Genomic DNA, 19768 nt, shown 5'->3' on the forward strand with positions numbered 1-19768 from the left:
ATGCTTACAGGTGGCACTCCGTTTACGTAACAGTGTACAGCTGGGCTTTGCACAGGCCAACAGACCATATTTTCAAACCGTCAGTAGAAGAGTAGTAATGCCTGTCAGTGTTCATATGTTTTCTCTATCATTTGTTAAACGAACTCTCATTAAGACTCTCTACAATACAACTGAGCTACAAAGAATCGGACATTTCCAAAATTGTTGTAGCAAAACCTTAGTGACTTAGAGCATGTTTTGGAAAGGGCTGAACCATACAAAGACTATCTCCCTCGTATTGTAGCTTTGAAGCGAGTGCTAAAAATTTGGCAGCAAATGAACGAAAATATGGAAATGCCCCCAGCAGAAGCCTATAAACGGCGCTGCAGTGTCCAGCGTCAGTTGTCGAGCACATTTCCTGTAAAAACCAGCGCTGCAGAGAGACCTTTCTCAACCTTACACCGTCTGATGACATACAGCAGGGTAACAGACGATCGTTTAAATGGACGACACTGATGCATGTCCATGAGCGATGAACGCTGAGGAAGTATTGAATATCTTCCGTGAGTAAATGTAATAATGACTGTGATACATTAACGTAGATCAACTATGAACTACAATTACCTTACTGTCCTTCGAAATAGTCATCTTCCATAACTATGCACAGCTGAGCTCTGTGATACATGTCCTGGAAACTTTGCAGGAAGTCTTCGTATGGTATTCAAAAGTCGTGTCACGTTTCGTTGGATGTCAGGAATATCGTAAAATCTCTTTTCTTTCAAAGCGAGTTTGATTCGAGTAAGTAGGAAGAAGCCTGGAGGATTGAGATGCAGCGAGTATAGTGGATGTTCAAGTTACACCACCCCATTTTTTGTGAGGAACTGTTTGACGATATTGGCTGTGTGTGCGCGAGCGTTGTCGTGAACAAAAAACCAGGAACCTTATTATTGGTACTGGGCTCGTACCATGCATAGACGTTGCATGACACGTGTACCGTGCAGCCTTCAACGTCGGTCCCTCAGGTAGAAATTCCTTGTGGATAAAGCCTTGACTATCGAAAAAGGTGATGAGCATCGTTTTGACCCTTTCCCGACGAGATGATGTCAGATAACGCCATTCCCATGCGCACAGTTAATCGACGGTCGTTCGTGATTAATGTCCTGACTTTCACAATGTCTTCGTCAGTGACGGCGGTCGCCGGTCGTCCGCTACGGTGATTGTCAGAAACACTTTGCGGCGTCCTCGAAAACGTGCAAACCACTCGTACACACACTACATGGACAGAGCCTGATCCCTGTAAACACGTGCCAGCATTGTATGTGTTTCTTTTGGTGTCTTGACAAGCTTAAAACCAAACTTTAAATTGATCCTTTGCTGGTTCATTATACTGTTCTCAGTTCAGAACCAACGCACTACAGAAGTGCTTCGTCCAACAGGTCTAACACGAAACACACACGATGCTCAACTGAACTACGGTGGGGGCAGGTTGCCAACACCTGCCGCTACGCAGGTGCAGCGTTGTGAGTCGCCAGTGTTGCCTGATCGACCGTTCTGACTTCATTCACTGAACTTTATTGTCACAGGTTGTGTATGTAAAGTTTTGAACACGTCTGTCTTTCAGCAAGCGTACATAAGTTTCAATGGAGAAACAACGCAGCCAACCGCTCGCAAATAATTGTCTAATGTATTTACCTAGGTTTCGACACCTATAAGGATGTCTTCATCAGAATGAAAATTTAAAAACACTGAAGTTACATCGCCAAAAGGCTACAGTCAAAGCTTAGAACAGAGATGCTCAAGTCAAAAATTAAAATTAGAAACGTGATAGCCTTTGGTTTTCTTCGGAATTTCTTCTTATCTGAAGAAGAAAAATTTGTTAACATCGAGTATAGATTTAAATGTCAGGAAGTCGTTTCTGAAAGTATTTGTATTTGTATGGAGTGTATGGAAGTGAAACGTGGACGATAAATAGTTTAGACAAGAAGAGAATAGAAGCTTTCGAAATGTGGTGCTACAGAAAAATGCTGAAGATTAGATGGGTAGATCACATAACTAATGAGGAGGTATTGAAAAGAATTGGGGAGAAGAGGAGCTTGTGGCACAACTTGACTAGAAGAAGGGACGGGTTGGTAGGACATGTCCTGAGACATCGAGGGATCACCAATTTAGTTCACGGTAAAAATCGTAGAGGGAGACCAAGAGATGAATACACCAAGCAGATTCAGAAGGATGTAGGCTGTAGTAGGTACTGGGAGATGAAGAAGCTTGCACAGGATAGAGTAGCATGGAGAGCTGCATCAAACCAGTCTCAGGACTGAAGACCACAACAACAACAACAGCCTTTGGTACGTACACCTTGTAATGAACAAATTTTTCATTTTGATGAAGACATCCTAGGGGTATCGAAACCTAAGTTAACGTATTAAACAATTATTGTGCGTGCGTGCGTGCGCGTGCTTAGATTCACAGAGCCTATAAGGACATGCTCACGCATCTAAATCTTGTGCCCCCACCCCACCAGAAAAAATTCTGTGTCCGCCAAATCAACCAAAAGTGATATGTGGCATACCCCAAGGATGCCCTCTGCTGTTCCTGATCTTTGTAGGCGATTTAGGAGACAATCTGAGCAGCTGTTTTAGATTGATTGTAGATGATACTCTCATTTACCGTGTTGTAAAGTCACCAGACGATCAAAATCAATTGCAAAATGATTTAGACATGGTATCTGATGGTGCGGGAAGCAGCAATTAACTCTAAGTAATAAAAAAATGTTAAATCACCCACATGAGTACTAAATTACATTCGTTAAATTACTTACACGATAAATCGCACAAATCTGCGTTTGTAGATTCAATTTAATACTTAGGAATTACAAGTACGAATAAGTTACATTGGAACGATCGCATACGTAATGTTGTAGGGAAAGCGAACCAAAGATTTTACTTGCAGAATACTTAGAAGTGGCAATATGTTTACTAAAGAGACCACCTACCAAACAACTGTACGTCCTGTTCTGCAGTACTGCTGCGCGTTATGGGATCCGCATCAGATAGGGTCGACGGAAGACATCGGAAAAGGGAAAATAGTGCCACAGATATTATAAGCGAATCGGGATGGCAATCATTAAAACGAATGTGTCCTTTGTTGCGGCAGGATCTTCTCATGAAATTTAAAATCACCAACGTTCTATTGTAAAATACACTACTAGTCATTAAAATTGCTACACCACGAAGATGACGTGCTACAGACGCGAAATTTAACCGACAGGAAGAAGATGCTGTGATAAGCAAATGATTAGCTTTTCAGAGCATTCACACAATGCTGGCGGCGGTGGCGACACCCACAACGTGCTAACATGAGCCGGCCGGTGTGGCCGAGCGGTTCTAGGCGCTTCAGTCTGGAACCGCGTGACCGCTACGGTCACAGGTTCGTTCTAAGTTCTAGGGGACTGATGACCTCAGATGTTAAGTCCCATAATGCTCTGAACCATTTTTTTGCTGACATGAGGAAAGTTTCCAACCAATTTCTCATACACAAACAGCAGTCGACCGGCGTTGCCTGCTGAAACGTTGTCGTGATGCCTCGTGTAAGGAGGACAAATAACTATCATCACGTTTCCGACTTTGATAAAGGTCAGATTGTAGCCTATCGCGATTGCGGTTTATAGTATCGAGACATTGCTGCTCGCGTTGGTCCAGATCCAATGACTGTTAGCAGAAAATGGAATCGGTGGGTTCAGGAGGGTAATACGGAACGCCTTGCTGGATCCCAACGGCCTCGTATCACTAGCAGTCGAGATGACAGGCATCTTATCCGGATAGCGTTAACGGATCGTGCAGCCACGTCTCGATCCCTGAGTCAACAGCTGGGGACGTTTGCAAGACAACAACCATCTGCACGAACAGTTCGACAACGCTTGCAGCAGCATGGACTATCAGCTCAGAGACCATGGCTGCGGTTACCCTTGACGCTGCATCACAAACAGGAGCGCCTGCGATGGTGTACTCAACGACAAACCTGGGTGCACAAATGGCAAAATGTCATTTTTTCGGATGAATCCAGGTTCTGTTTACAGCATCATGATGATCGCCTCCGTGTTTGGCGACATCGCGCTGAACACACATTGGAAGCGTGTATTCGTCATCGCCATACTGGCGTATCACCCGGGGTGATGGTATGGGGTGCCATTGGTTACACGCCTCGGTCACCTCTTGTTCGCATTGACGGCACTTTGAACAGTGGACGTTACATTCAGATGTGTTACGACCCGTGGCGCTACTCTTCATTCGATCCCTGCGGAACCCTACATTTCAGCAGGATAATGCAGGACCGCATGTGGCAGGTCCTGTACGGGCCTTTCTGGATACAGAAAATGTTCGACTGCTGCCCTAGCCAGCACATTCTGCAGATCTCTCAGCAATTAAAACGTCTGGTCAATGGTGGCTGAGCAACTGGCTTGTCACAATACGCCAGTCACTACTCTTGATGAACTGTGGTATCGTGTTGAAGCTGCATGGGCAGCTGTACCTGTACACGCCATCCAAGCTCTGTTTGACTCAATGCCCAGGCGAATCAAGGCCGTTATTATGGCCAGAGGTGGTTGTTCTGGGTACTGATTTCTCAGGATCTATGCACCCTAATTGCATGAAAATGCAATCACATGTCAGTTCTAGTATAATACACTCCTGGAAATGGAAAAAAGTACACATTGACACCGGTGTGTCAGACCCACCATACTTGCTCCGGACATTGCGAGAGGGCTGTACAAGCAATGATCACACGCAAGGCACAGCGGACACACCAGGAACCGCGGTGTTGGCCGTCGAATGGCGCTAGCTGCGCAGCATTTGTGCACCGCCGCCGTCAGTGTCAGCCAGTTTGCCGTGGCATACGGAGCTCCATCGCAGTCTTTAACACTGGTAGCACGCCGCGACAGCGTGGACGTGAACCGTATGTGCAGTTGACGGACTTTGAGCGAGGGCGTATAGTGGGCATGCGGGAGGCCGGGTGGACGTACCGCCGAATTGCTCAACACGTGGGGCGTGAGGTCTCCACAGTACATCGATGTTGTCGCCAGTGGTCGGCGGAAGGTGCACGTGCCCGTCGACCTGGGACCGGACTGCAGCGACGCACGGATGCACGCCAAGACCGTAGGATCCTACGCAGTGCCGTAGGGGACCGCACCGCCACTTCCCAGCAAATTAGGGACACTGTTGCTCCTTGGGTATCGGCGGGGACCATTCGCAACCGTCTCCATGAAGCTGGGCTACGGTCCCGCACACCGTTAGGCCGTCTTCCGCTCACGCCCCAACATCGTGCAGCCCGCCTCCAGTGGTGTCGCGACAGGCGTGAATGGAGGGACGAATGGAGACGTGTTGTCTTCAGCGATGAGAGTCGCTTCTGCCTTGGTGCCAATGATGGTCGTATGCGTGTTTGGCGCCGTGCAGGTGAGCGCCACAATCAGGACTGCATACGACCGAGGCACACAGGGCCAACACCCGGCATCATGGTGTGGGGAGCGATCTCCTACACTGGCCGTACACCCCTGGTGATCGTCGAGGGGACACTGAATAGTGCACGGTACATCCAAACCGTCATCGAACCAATCGTTCTACCATTCCTAGACCGGCAAGGGAACTTGCTGTTCCAACAGGACAATGCACGTCCGCATGTATCCCGTGCCACCCAACGTGCTCTAGAAGGTGTAAGTCAACTACCCTGGCCAGCAAGATCTCCGGATCTGTCCCCCATTGAGCATGTTTGGGACTGGATGAAGCGTCGTCTCACGCGGTCTGCACGTCCAGCACGAACGCTGGTCCAACTGAGGCGCCAGGTGGAAATGGCATGGCAAGCCGTTCCACAGGACTACATCCAGCATCTCTACGATCGTCTCCATGGGAGAATAGCAGCCCGCATTGCTGCGAGAGGTGGATATACACTGTACTAGTGCCGACATTGTGCATGCTCTGTTGCCTGTGTCTATGTGCCTGTGGTTCTGTCAGTGTGATCATGTGATGTATCTGACCCCAGGAATGTGTCAATAAAGTTTCCCCTTCCTGGGACAATGAATTCACGGTGTTCTTATTTCAATTTCCAGGAGTGTATATTTGTCCAATGAATACCCGTTTATCATCTGCATTTCTTCTTGGTGTAGCAATTTTAATGGCCAGTAGTGTATCTTGTTGGCGCCCACCTACTTAGAAAGAAATGGACATTACAATAAAAGAAATCAGAGCTCGCACGGAAATATTAAGGTGTTCGTCCCTCCCGCTCGCTTTTCGAGCGCAGATTGGTAAAGAAAGTCAAGACATTGCCTTATGATATTTGCGTGACAAATTCGGTCAAATGTTCTAAATCGTAGTAGGATAATCGACGTGCCGAAGATGACAGGATGGCGTTTTTTTGAAAAAAAAAAAAATAGACAACTCACTCTTTCGTCACGAAAACTTGAGATGGTTTTCTTAGCTTCTAACTTCAACCAAACAACTGTGGAGCCCCTTTCCCTTTCCTTTTTTTTCTTTTTTCCAATAGTCTTCTGAAAGCATTAGTTTCGAAGATACAAAATTTGTATCATGAACGAAAAGAGCAGTACTTCAGTGCAGACGCCAGACACAACTGCCGCTAACAGTAAAGCTACAAAAAATGGATGCAGTGTATAGAATGTAAGAAGGAGGCCCACGAATTATATACCGCAAGGAAAAACAACTTTTATACACGTGAGTATGTAAGACGGTGTTCGAAAGTACTAATACAGAATATTTTCTTAAATATTTACGTAAATTATTATTTCTGTTTCAAAACTGGTCTTAAATATGTATCGCTGCTTCATCAATATCACTGATTTTTCTATTCTTAATGCAGCATTATTTACACACACCAAAGCCTTTTGTGCCATTTAAATTACAACCCATGACAGTTAATCCCGAGGACTTCCGCAACCAACAGAGTGTCGGGGACAGCTCGTCACAAAAATTTATCCCAACAGAACTTTGTTTTCTCTGAAAAGCCACGAGCTGTTATGACTCGAAATGTTTGGGAGAAAGGACACACACACTGAGATGACAAAAGTCTTGGGGTAACGACGTGCTCATATACAGATGGCGGTGGTACTGCGACATAAGATATAAAACGGCAATAAACTGGCGGAGTTGTCATTTGTTCTCAGTTGATTGATGTGAAGAGGTTTCCAACGCTATTATGGCCACACGACGGGAATTAACAGCCTTTGAACGCGGAATGGCAGTTGGAGCTAGATGCCTGGGACATTCCATTTCGGAAATCGTTAGGGAATTCAATAATCTGAGAGCCACAGGGTCAAGAGTGTTACAAGAATACCAAACTTCAGATATTACTTTCCAGCACACGGACAACGCAGTGGTCGACGACCTTCAATTAACGTCCGAGAGCAGTGGCATTTGCGTAGAGTTATCAGTGCTAACAGACATGCCACACTGCGTGAAATAATCGCAGAGATCAATTTGCTACGTACGACGACCGTATCCTTTAGGACAGCGCGGCGAAATTTGGCGTTAATGGATTATAGCAGCAGACGACCGACGAGAGTGGCTTTGCTGACAGCACGACATCGAATGCAGCTCCTCTCCTAAGCTCTTGACCGTATCGGTTGGACCCAACACGACTGGAGAACCGTGGGCTGGCCAGATGAATACCCATTTCAGTTGGTAAATACTGGTGGTAGGATTCGAATGTGGCGCAGACACCACGAAGCCATGGACCCAAATTGTCAGCAAGGCACATAATTTAATGAAATTGCAGCCAAATAGCCATATACAGTTACATTGCTTAACATTTTACATTTACATTTTTGCGTATTCGTTTATCGATTTCACTCTTTTACTGCACAGTTCTATGTGATATCGTTCACAGGCTTCGTGACACAGTTCACATACACATATTGTGGTTGGGTCATGATAAGTCTTGTTTTTGCAAATTAGATGATGAAAGCCGTGAATAGAAAGTCTACTTACGACATGTCGCTGTTCGATGTTTGGTGCTGTCCATGAGCGGCTCGTCATTGCTTCGGTGTCATAGAACTACGGCCATATTTTTTCTCGTTTGTCCTCCATGATCTTCAGTTGCTTTCTGGAATCCCTGGTGTGTGGCATCATATATCGAAGTCTGATGTCTTCAATTAGGAAATGTCTCTCTCGCTAGCAGGTACACTAGTCTAGATCTTGTTGTCTTTGAGAGACCTAGTGCTCTTTTCAGATAGGTCGATTTTACCTTTTCTAGTGTTTCTAGATTTTTTTCTGTCAGGTGGTCCCATATAACCTCCATCCCATAGGCCAGGATTGGCAATATTTTTGTGTTGAATAATTTCATGGCTGTTTCTCGACTGAGTAGGCGGATGTTTTTGATGTCCTGTATTGCTATTATTGCTTGGGCTGCACGTTCTGTTGTATGTTATGTGAAGCATTTGGCTCTTGGTTGCAATGTCACTCCTAGGTATTTAAAGTCTGATGAGATTTTTATTTTTTGTCCTCTGATGCTGATTTCCGCATTCTTGGGTGTTTTGTCTCCTTTTCTGAAAATTACCATTTCTGTCTTTGTTATGTTTATGTGTAGTTTGTGTTCACTGCACCATCTGTCTATTTTCTCAATGATTCTCTGCAGCTTCTGTATATCTGTTGAACCTCCGGCTATGTCGTCAGCGTATGCATATACATACACATCTTCTTCATTTTCTCCTATTCGGAGTACTTCTTCAGTGGCAAGAATGTACAGCAAAGGGCTCATTGGGTCACCCTGTAAGACTCCGTTCGATTGCAGAATGGGGTTCGAAAAAGAGAGGTTGTCTGATATTGTGATTAAGTTGTATTCGAGGATTAACTCGATTATTCTTGCCCATACGCTATCTTCTTCCATTGTGTTTTCCAGTTTTCGGACTATGAGATCTCTTTCCAATAGGTCAAAGGCTTTGGTAAAGTCTATGAACGCTGTGTAGAACATTTGTTTCTTTTGTAGCGCTTCGTCGATGTCGTTTAGAAGAAGCCTGACTGCCGTAAGCGTTGATCTTCCAGATCTGAAACCCATTTGTCTTTCTAGGAGATGACTGTCCACAGAGGCTTGGATATTTTGTGTTATTATCTTTGAAAACATCTTGAATTGCGTATTTTCCAGGGCTATGCCTCTGTACTTGTTTGGGTCCATTGGGTCTCCTCTACCTTTGTAGAGAACTTTTATTGTCGAGTGTCTCCATTGTGTCGGAATTCTTCCAAGTTCCAGGCATTTGTTAAATAGTTTGGTCCATATGTGTTGGAGGGCCTCTTTTGCGTCTTTTATATGTTCATTATATATATTATCGGGTCCTGCTTCTTTCTTGTTCTTCAGTGCTTTTATTACTTCTTTCACGTCTTCTTCATTTAGAGGTTCCCATATATTATCTTTTTCCTTAGTTTGATGTTGTTTCTCTTCTTTGGGGGTGTTTTGATTCCTTGTTTGTTCAGTATCTTACTGAAGTGGTCTTCCCATTCCTTCAGGTCTATATTTGGTGTATGAGCCATTTTTCTTGGTATTGCTGCTATGTATGGGTCTTTCTCTGCTTCATCAGCTTCTCTTTTTGCCTCTCTTTCTACACTCCTGGAAATGGAAAAAAGAACACATTGACACCGGTGTGTCAGACCCACCATACTTGCTCCAGACACTGCGAGAGGGCTGTACAAGCAATGATCACACACACGGCACAGCGGACACACCAGGAACCGCGGTGTTGGCCGTCGAATGGCGCTAGCTGCGCAGCATTTGTGCACCGCTGCCGTCAGTGTCAGCCAGTTTGCCGTGGCATACGGAGCTCCATCGCAGTCTTTAACACTGGTAGCATGCCGCGACAGCGTGGACGTGAACCGATGTGCAGTTGACGGACTTTGAGCGAGGGCGTATAGTGGGCACGCGGGAGGCCGGGTGGACGTACCGCCGAATTGCTCAACACGTGGGGCGTGAGGTCTCCACAGTACATCGATGTTGTCGCCAGTGGTCGGCGGAAGGTGCACGTGCCCGTCGACCTGGGACCGGACCGCAGCGACGCACGGATGCACGCCAAGACCGTAGGATCCTACGCAGTGCCGTACGGGACCGCACCGCCTCTTCCCAGCAAATTAGGGACACTGTTGCTCCTGGGGTATCGGCGAGGACCATTCGCAACCGTCTCCATGAAGCTGGGCTACGGTCCCGCACACCGTTAGGCCGTCTTCCGCTCACGCCCCAACATCGTGCAGCCCGCCTCCAGTGGTGTCGCGACAGGCATGAATGGAGGGACGAATGGAGACGTGTCATCTTCAGCGATGAGAGTCGCTTCTGCCTTGGTGCCAATGATGGTCGTATGCGTGTTTGGCGCCGTGCAGGTGAGCGCCACAATCAGGACTGCATACGACCGAGGCACACAGGGCCAACACCCGGCATCATGGTGTGGGGAGCGATCTCCTACACTGGCCGTACACCACTGGTGATCGTCGAGGGGACACTGAATAGTGCACGGTACATCCAAACCGTCATCGAACCCATCGTTCTACCATTCCTAGACCGGCAAGGGAACTTGCTGTTCCAACAGGACAATGCACGTCCGCATGTATCCCGTGCCACCCAACGTGCTCTAGAAGGTGTAAGTCAACTACCCTGGCCAGCAAGATCTCCGGATCTGTCCCCCATTGAGCATGTTTGGGACTGGATGAAGCGTCGTCTCACGCGGTCTGCACGTCCAGCACGAACGCTGGTCCAACTGAGGCGCCAGGTGGAAATGGCATGGCAAGCCGTTCCACAGGACTACATCCAGCATCTCTACGATCGTCTCCATGGGACAATAGCAGCCTGCATTGCTGCGAAAGGTGGATATACACTGTACTAGTGCCGACATTGTGCATGCTCTGTTGCCAGTGTCTATGTGCCTGTGGTTCTGTCAGTGTGATCATGTGATGTATCTGACCCCAGGGATGTGTCAATAAAGTTTCCCCTTCCTGGGACAATGAATTCACGGTGTTCTTATTTCAATTTCCAGGAGTGTATATTTGTCCAATGAATACCCGTTTATCATCTGCATTTCTTCTTGGTGTAGCAATTTTAATGGCCAGTAGTGTATCTTGTTGGCGCCCACCTACTTAGAAAGAAATGGACATTACAATAAAAGAAATCAGAGCTCGCACAGAAATATTAAGGTGTTCGTCCCTCCCGCTCGCTTTTCGAGCGCAGATTGGTAAAGAAAGTCAAGACATTGCCTTATGATATTTGCGTGACAAATTCGGTCAAATGTTCTAAATCGTAGTAGGATAATCGACGTGCCGAAGATGACAGGATGGCGTTTTTTTGAAAAAAAAAAAAAAATAGACAACTCACTCTATCGTCACGAAAACTTGAGATGGTTTTCTTAGCTTCTAACTTCAACCAAACAACTGTGGAGCCCCTTTCCCTTTCCTTTTTTTTCTTTTTTCCAATAGTCTTCTGAAAGCATTAGTTTCGAAGATACAAAATTTGTATCATGAACGAAAAGAGCAGTACTTCAGTGCAGACGCCAGACACAACTGCCGCTAACAGTAAAGCTACAAAAAATGGATGCAGTGTATAGAATGTAAGAAGGAGGCCCACGAATTATATACCGCAAGGAAAAACAACTTTTATACACGTGAGTATGTAAGACGGTGCTCGAAAGTACTAATACAGAATATTTTCTTAAATATTTACGTAAATTATTATTTCTGTTTCAAAACTGGTCTTAAATATGTATCGCTGCTTCATCAATATCACTGATTTTTCTATTCTTAATGCAGCATTATTTACACACACCAAAGCCTTTTGTGCCATTTAAATTACAACCCATGACAGTTAATCCCGAGGACTTCCGCAACCAACAGAGTGTCGGGGACAGCTCGTCACAAAAATTTATCCCAACAGAACTTTGTTTTCTCTGAAAAGCCACGAGCTGTTATGACTCGAAATGTTTGGGAGAAAGGACACACACACTGAGATGACAAAAGTCTTGGGGTAACGACGTGCTCATATACAGATGGCGGTGGTACTGCGACATAAGATATAAAACGGCAATAAACTGGCGGAGTTGTCATTTGTTCTCAGTTGATTGATGTGAAGAGGTTTCCAACGCTATTATGGCCACACGACGGGAATTAACAGCCTTTGAACGCGGAATGGCAGTTGGAGCTAGATGCCTGGGACATTCCATTTCGGAAATCGTTAGGGAATTCAATAATCTGAGAGCCACAGGGTCAAGAGTGTTACAAGAATACCAAACTTCAGATATTACTTTCCAGCACACGGACAACGCAGTGGTCGACGACCTTCAATTAACGTCCGAGAGCAGTGGCATTTGCGTAGAGTTATCAGTGCTAACAGACATGCCACACTGCGTGAAATAATCGCAGAGATCAATTTGCTACGTACGACGACCGTATCCTTTAGGACAGCGCGGCGAAATTTGGCGTTAATGGATTATAGCAGCAGACGACCGACGAGAGTGGCTTTGCTGACAGCACGACATCGAATGCAGCTCCTCTCCTAAGCTCTTGACCGTATCGGTTGGACCCAACACGACTGGAGAACCGTGGGCTGGCCAGATGAATACCCATTTCAGTTGGTAAATACTGGTGGTAGGATTCGAATGTGGCGCAGACACCACGAAGCCATGGACCCAAGTTGTGAGCAAGGCACATAATTTAATGAAATTGCAGCCAAATAGCCATATACAGTTACATTGCTTAACATTTTACATTTACATTTTTGCGTATTCGTTTATCGATTTCACTCTTTTACTGCACAGTTCTATGTGATATCGTTCACAGGCTTCGTGACACAGTTCACATACACATATTGTGGTTGGGTCATGATAAGTCTTGTTTTTGCAAATTAGATGATGAAAGCCGTGAATAGAAAGTCTACTTACGACATGTCGCTGTTCGATGTTTGGTGCTGTCCATGAGCGGCTCGTCATTGCTTCGGTGTCATAGAACTACGGCCATATTTTTTCTCGTTTGTCCTCCATGATCTTCAGTTGCTTTCTGGAATCCCTGGTGTGTGGCATCATATATCGAAGTCTGATGTCTTCAATTAGGAAATGTCTCTCTCGCTAGCAGGTACACTAGTCTAGATCTTGTTGTCTTTGAGAGACCTAGTGCTCTTTTTAGATAGGTCGATTTTACCTTTTCTAGTGTTTCTAGATTTTTTTCTGTCAGGTGGTCCCATATAACCTCCATCCCATAGGCCAGGATTGGCAATATTTTTGTGTTGAATAATTTCATGGCTGTTTCTCGACTGAGTAGGCGGATGTTTTTGATGTCCTGTATTGCTATTATTGCTTGGGCTGCACGTTCTGTTGTATGTTATGTGAAGCATTTGGCTCTTGGTTGCAATGTCACTCCTAGGTATTTAAAGTCTGATGAGATTTTTATTTTTTGTCCTCTGATGCTGATTTCCGCATTCTTGGGTGTTTTGTCTCCTTTTCTGAAAATTACCATTTCTGTCTTTGTTATGTTTATGTGTAGTTTGTGTTCACTGCACCATCTGTCTATTTTCTCAATGATTCTCTGCAGCTTCTGTATATCTGTTGAACCTCCGGCTATGTCGTCAGCGTATGCATATACATACACATCTTCTTCATTTTCTCCTATTCGGAGTACTTCTTCAGTGGCAAGAATGTACAGCAAAGGGCTCATTGGGTCACCCTGTAAGACTCCGTTCGATTGCAGAATGGGGTTCGAAAAAGAGAGGTTGTCTGATATTGTGATTAAGTTGTATTCGAGGATTAACTCGATTATTCTTGCCCATACGCTATCTTCTTCCATTGTGTTTTCCAGTTTTCGGACTATGAGATCTCTTTCCAATAGGTCAAAGGCTTTGGTAAAGTCTATGAACGCTGTGTAGAACATTTGTTTCTTTTGTAGCGCTTCGTCGATGTCGTTTAGAAGAAGCCTGACTGCCGTAAGCGTTGATCTTCCAGATCTGAAACCCATTTGTCTTTCTAGGAGATGACTGTCCACAGAGGCTTGGATATTTTGTGTTATTATCTTTGAAAACATCTTGAATTGCGTATTTTCCAGGGCTATGCCTCTGTACTTGTTTGGGTCCATTGGGTCTCCTCTACCTTTGTAGACAACTTTTATTGTCGAGTGTCTCCATTGTGTCGGAATTCTTCCAAGTTCCAGGCATTTGTTAAATAGTTTGGTCCATATGTGTTGGAGGGCCTCTTTTGCGTCTTTTATATGTTCATTATATATATTATCGGGTCCTGCTTCTTTCTTGTTCTTCAGTGCTTTTATTACTTCTTTCACGTCTTCTTCATTTAGAGGTTCCCATATATTATCTTTTTCCTTAGTTTGATGTTGTTTCTCTTCTTTGGGGGTGTTTTGATTCCTTGTTTGTTCAGTATCTTACTGAAGTGGTCTTCCCATTCCTTCAGGTCTATATTTGGTGTATGAGCCATTTTTCTTGGTATTGCTGCTATGTATGGGTCTTTCTCTGCTTCATCAGCTTCTCTTTTTGCCTCTCTTTCTACACTCCTGGAAATGGAAAAAAGAACACATTGACACCGGTGTGTCAGACCCACCATACTTGCTCCAGACACTGCGAGAGGGCTGTACAAGCAATGATCACACACACGGCACAGCGGACACACCAGGAACCGCGGTGTTGGCCGTCGAATGGCGCTAGCTGCGCAGCATTTGTGCACCGCTGCCGTCAGTGTCAGCCAGTTTGCCGTGGCATACGGAGCTCCATCGCAGTCTTTAACACTGGTAGCATGCCGCGACAGCGTGGACGTGAACCGTATGTGCAGTTGACGGACTTTGAGCGAGGGCGTATAGTGGGCACGCGGGAGGCCGGGTGGACGTACCGCCGAATTGCTCAACACGTGGGGCGTGAGGTCTCCACAGTACATCGATGTTGTCGCCAGTGGTCGGCGGAAGGTGCACGTGCCCGTCGACCTGGGACCGGACCGCAGCGACGCACGGATGCACGCCAAGACCGTAGGATCCTACGCAGTGCCGTACGGGACCGCACCGCCTCTTCCCAGCAAATTAGGGACACTGTTGCTCCTGGGGTATCGGCGAGGACCATTCGCAACCGTCTCTATGAAGCTGGGCTACGGTCCCGCACACCGTTAGGCCGTCTTCCGCTCACGCCCCAACATCGTGCAGCCCGCCTCCAGTGGTGTCGCGACAGGCATGAATGGAGGGACGAATGGAGACGTGTCATCTTCAGCGATGAGAGTCGCTTCTGCCTTGGTGCCAATGATGGTCGTATGCGTGTTTGGCGCCGTGCAGGTGAGCGCCACAATCAGGACTGCATACGACCGAGGCACACAGGGCCAACACCCGGCATCATGGTGTGGGGAGCGATCTCCTACACTGGCCGTACACCACTGGTGATCGTCGAGGGGACACTGAATAGTGCACGGTACATCCAAACCGTCATCGAACCCATCGTTCTACCATTCCTAGACCGGCAAGGGAACTTGCTGTTCCAACAGGACAATGCACGTCCGCATGTATCCCGTGCCACCCAACGTGCTCTAGAAGGTGTAAGTCAACTACCCTGGCCAGCAAGATCTCCGGATCTGTCCCCCATTGAGCATGTTTGGGACTGGATGAAGCGTCGTCTCACGCGGTCTGCACGTCCAGCACGAACGCTGGTCCAACTGAGGCGCCAGGTGGAAATGGCATGGCAAGCCGTTCCACAGGACTACATCCAGCATCTCTACGATCGTCTCCATGGGAGAATAGCAGCCTGCATTGCTGCGAGAGGTGGATATACACTGTACTAGTGCCGACATTGTGCATGCTCTGTTGCCTGTGTCTATGTGCCTGTGGTTCTGTCAGTGTGATCATGTGATGTATCTGACCCCAGGAATGTGTCAATAAAGTTTCCCCTTCCTGGGACAATGAATTCACGGTGTTCTTATTTCAATTTCCAGGAGTGTATATTTGTCCAATGAATACCCGTTTATCATCTGCATTTCTTCTTGGTGTAGCAATTTTAATGGCCAGTAGTGTATCTTGTTGGCGCCCACCTACTTAGAAAGAAATGGACATTACAATAAAAGAAATCAGAGCTCGCACGGAAATATTAAGGTGTTCGTCCCTCCCGCTCGCTTTTCGAGCGCAGATTGGTAAAGAAAGTCAAGACATTGCCTTATGATATTTGCGTGACAAATTCGGTCAAATGTTCTAAATCGTAGTAGGATAATCGACGTGCCGAAGATGACAGGATGGCGTTTTTTTGAAAAAAAAAAAAAATAGACAACTCACTCTTTCGTCACGAAAACTTGAGATGGTTTTCTTAGCTTCTAACTTCAACCAAACAACTGTGGAGCCCCTTTCCCTTTCCTTTTTTTTCTTTTTTCCAATAGTCTTCTGAAAGCATTAGTTTCGAAGATACAAAATTTGTATCATGAACGAAAAGAGCAGTACTTCAGTGCAGACGCCAGACACAACTGCCGCTAACAGTAAAGCTACAAAAAATGGATGCAGTGTATAGAATGTAAGAAGGAGGCCCACGAATTATATACCGCAAGGAAAAACAACTTTTATACACGTGAGTATGTAAGACGGTGCTCGAAAGTACTAATACAGAATATTTTCTTAAATATTTACGTAAATTATTATTTCTGTTTCAAAACTGGTCTTAAATATGTATCGCTGCTTCATCAATATCACTGATTTTTCTATTCTTAATGCAGCATTATTTACACACACCAAAGCCTTTTGTGCCATTTAAATTACAACCCATGACAGTTAATCCCGAGGACTTCCGCAACCAACAGAGTGTCGGGGACAGCTCGTCACAAAAATTTATCCCAACAGAACTTTGTTTTCTCTGAAAAGCCACGAGCTGTTATGACTCGAAATGTTTGGGAGAAAGGACACACACACTGAGATGACAAAAGTCTTGGGGTAACGACGTGCTCATATACAGATGGCGGTGGTACTGCGACATAAGATATAAAACGGCAATAAACTGGCGGAGTTGTCATTTGTTCTCAGTTGATTGATGTGAAGAGGTTTCCAACACTATTATGGCCACACGACGGGAATTAACAGCCTTTGAACGCGGAATGGCAGTTGGAGCTAGATGCCTGGGACATTCCATTTCGGAAATCGTTAGGGAATTCAATAATCTGAGAGCCACAGGGTCAAGAGTGTTACAAGAATACCAAACTTCAGATATTACTTTCCAGCACACGGACAACGCAGTGGTCGACGACCTTCAATTAACGTCCGAGAGCAGTGGCATTTGCGTAGAGTTATCAGTGCTAACAGACATGCCACACTGCGTGAAATAATCGCAGAGATCAATTTGCTACGTACGACGACCGTATCCTTTAGGACAGCGCGGCGAAATTTGGCGTTAATGGATTATAGCAGCAGACGACCGACGAGAGTGGCTTTGCTGACAGCACGACATCGAATGCAGCTCCTCTCCTAAGCTCTTGACCGTATCGGTTGGACCCAACACGACTGGAGAACCGTGGGCTGGCCAGATGAATACCCATTTCAGTTGGTAAATACTGGTGGTAGGATTCGAATGTGGCGCAGACACCACGAAGCCATGGACCCAAATTGTCAGCAAGGCACATAATTTAATGAAATTGCAGCCAAATAGCCATATACAGTTACATTGCTTAACATTTTACATTTACATTTTTGCGTATTCGTTTATCGATTTCACTCTTTTACTGCACAGTTCTATGTGATATCGTTCACAGGCTTCGTGACACAGTTCACATACACATATTGTGGTTGGGTCATGATAAGTCTTGTTTTTGCAAATTAGATGATGAAAGCCGTGAATAGAAAGTCTACTTACGACATGTCGCTGTTCGATGTTTGGTGCTGTCCATGAGCGGCTCGTCATTGCTTCGGTGTCATAGAACTACGGCCATATTTTTTCTCGTTTGTCCTCCATGATCTTCAGTTGCTTTCTGGAATCCCTGGTGTGTGGCATCATATATCGAAGTCTGATGTCTTCAATTAGGAAATGTCTCTCTCGCTAGCAGGTACACTAGTCTAGATCTTGTTGTCTTTGAGAGACCTAGTGCTCTTTTCAGATAGGTCGATTTTACCTTTTCTAGTGTTTCTAGATTTTTTTCTGTCAGGTGGTCCCATATAACCTCCATCCCATAGGCCAGGATTGGCAATATTTTTGTGTTGAATAATTTCATGGCTGTTTCTCGACTGAGTAGGCGGATGTTTTTGATGTCCTGTATTGCTATTATTGCTTGGGCTGCACGTTCTGTTGTATGTTATGTGAAGCATTTGGCTCTTGGTTGCAATGTCACTCCTAGGTATTTAAAGTCTGATGAGATTTTTATTTTTTGTCCTCTGATGCTGATTTCCGCATTCTTGGGTGTTTTGTCTCCTTTTCTGAAAATTACCATTTCTGTCTTTGTTATGTTTATGTGTAGTTTGTGTTCACTGCACCATCTGTCTATTTTCTCAATGATTCTCTGCAGCTTCTGTATATCTGTTGAACCTCCGGCTATGTCGTCAGCGTATGCATATACATACACATCTTCTTCATTTTCTCCTATTCGGAGTACTTCTTCAGTGGCAAGAATGTACAGCAAAGGGCTCATTGGGTCACCCTGTAAGACTCCGTTCGATTGCAGAATGGGGTTCGAAAAAGAGAGGTTGTCTGATATTGTGATTAAGTTGTATTCGAGGATTAACTCGATTATTCTTGCCCATACGCTATCTTCTTCCATTGTGTTTTCCAGTTTTCGGACTATGAGATCTCTTTCCAATAGGTCAAAGGCTTTGGTAAAGTCTATGAACGCTGTGTAGAACATTTGTTTCTTTTGTAGCGCTTCGTCGATGTCGTTTAGAAGAAGCCTGACTGCCGTAAGCGTTGATCTTCCAGATCTGAAACCCATTTGTCTTTCTAGGAGATGACTGTCCACAGAGGCTTGGATATTTTGTGTTATTATCTTTGAAAACATCTTGAATTGCGTATTTTCCAGGGCTATGCCTCTGTACTTGTTTGGGTCCATTGGGTCTCCTCTACCTTTGTAGAGAACTTTTATTGTCGAGTGTCTCCATTGTGTCGGAATTCTTCCAAGTTCCAGGCATTTGTTAAATAGTTTGGTCCATATGTGTTGGAGGGCCTCTTTTGCGTCTTTTATATGTTCATTATATATATTATCGGGTCCTGCTTCTTTCTTGTTCTTCAGTGCTTTTATTACTTCTTTCACGTCTTCTTCATTTAGAGGTTCCCATATATTATCTTTTTCCTTAGTTTGATGTTGTTTCTCTTCTTTGGGGGTGTTTTGATTCCTTGTTTGTTCAGTATCTTACTGAAGTGGTCTTCCCATTCCTTCAGGTCTATATTTGGTGTATGAGCCATTTTTCTTGGTATTGCTGCTATGTATGGGTCTTTCTCTGCTTCATCAGCTTCTCTTTTTGCCTCTCTTTCTACACTCCTGGAAATGGAAAAAAGAACACATTGACACCGGTGTGTCAGACCCACCATACTTGCTCCAGACACTGCGAGAGGGCTGTACAAGCAATGATCACACACACGGCACAGCGGACACACCAGGAACCGCGGTGTTGGCCGTCGAATGGCGCTAGCTGCGCAGCATTTGTGCACCGCTGCCGTCAGTGTCAGCCAGTTTGCCGTGGCATACGGAGCTCCATCGCAGTCTTTAACACTGGTAGCATGCCGCGACAGCGTGGACGTGAACCGTATGTGCAGTTGACGGACTTTGAGCGAGGGCGTATAGTGGGCACGCGGGAGGCCGGGTGGACGTACCGCCGAATTGCTCAACACGTGGGGC

The sequence above is a fragment of the Schistocerca cancellata genome, chromosome 10, assembly GCF_023864275.1.
Source record: "Schistocerca cancellata isolate TAMUIC-IGC-003103 chromosome 10, iqSchCanc2.1, whole genome shotgun sequence".
Classification (NCBI taxonomy): Eukaryota; Metazoa; Arthropoda; class Insecta; order Orthoptera; family Acrididae; genus Schistocerca; species Schistocerca cancellata.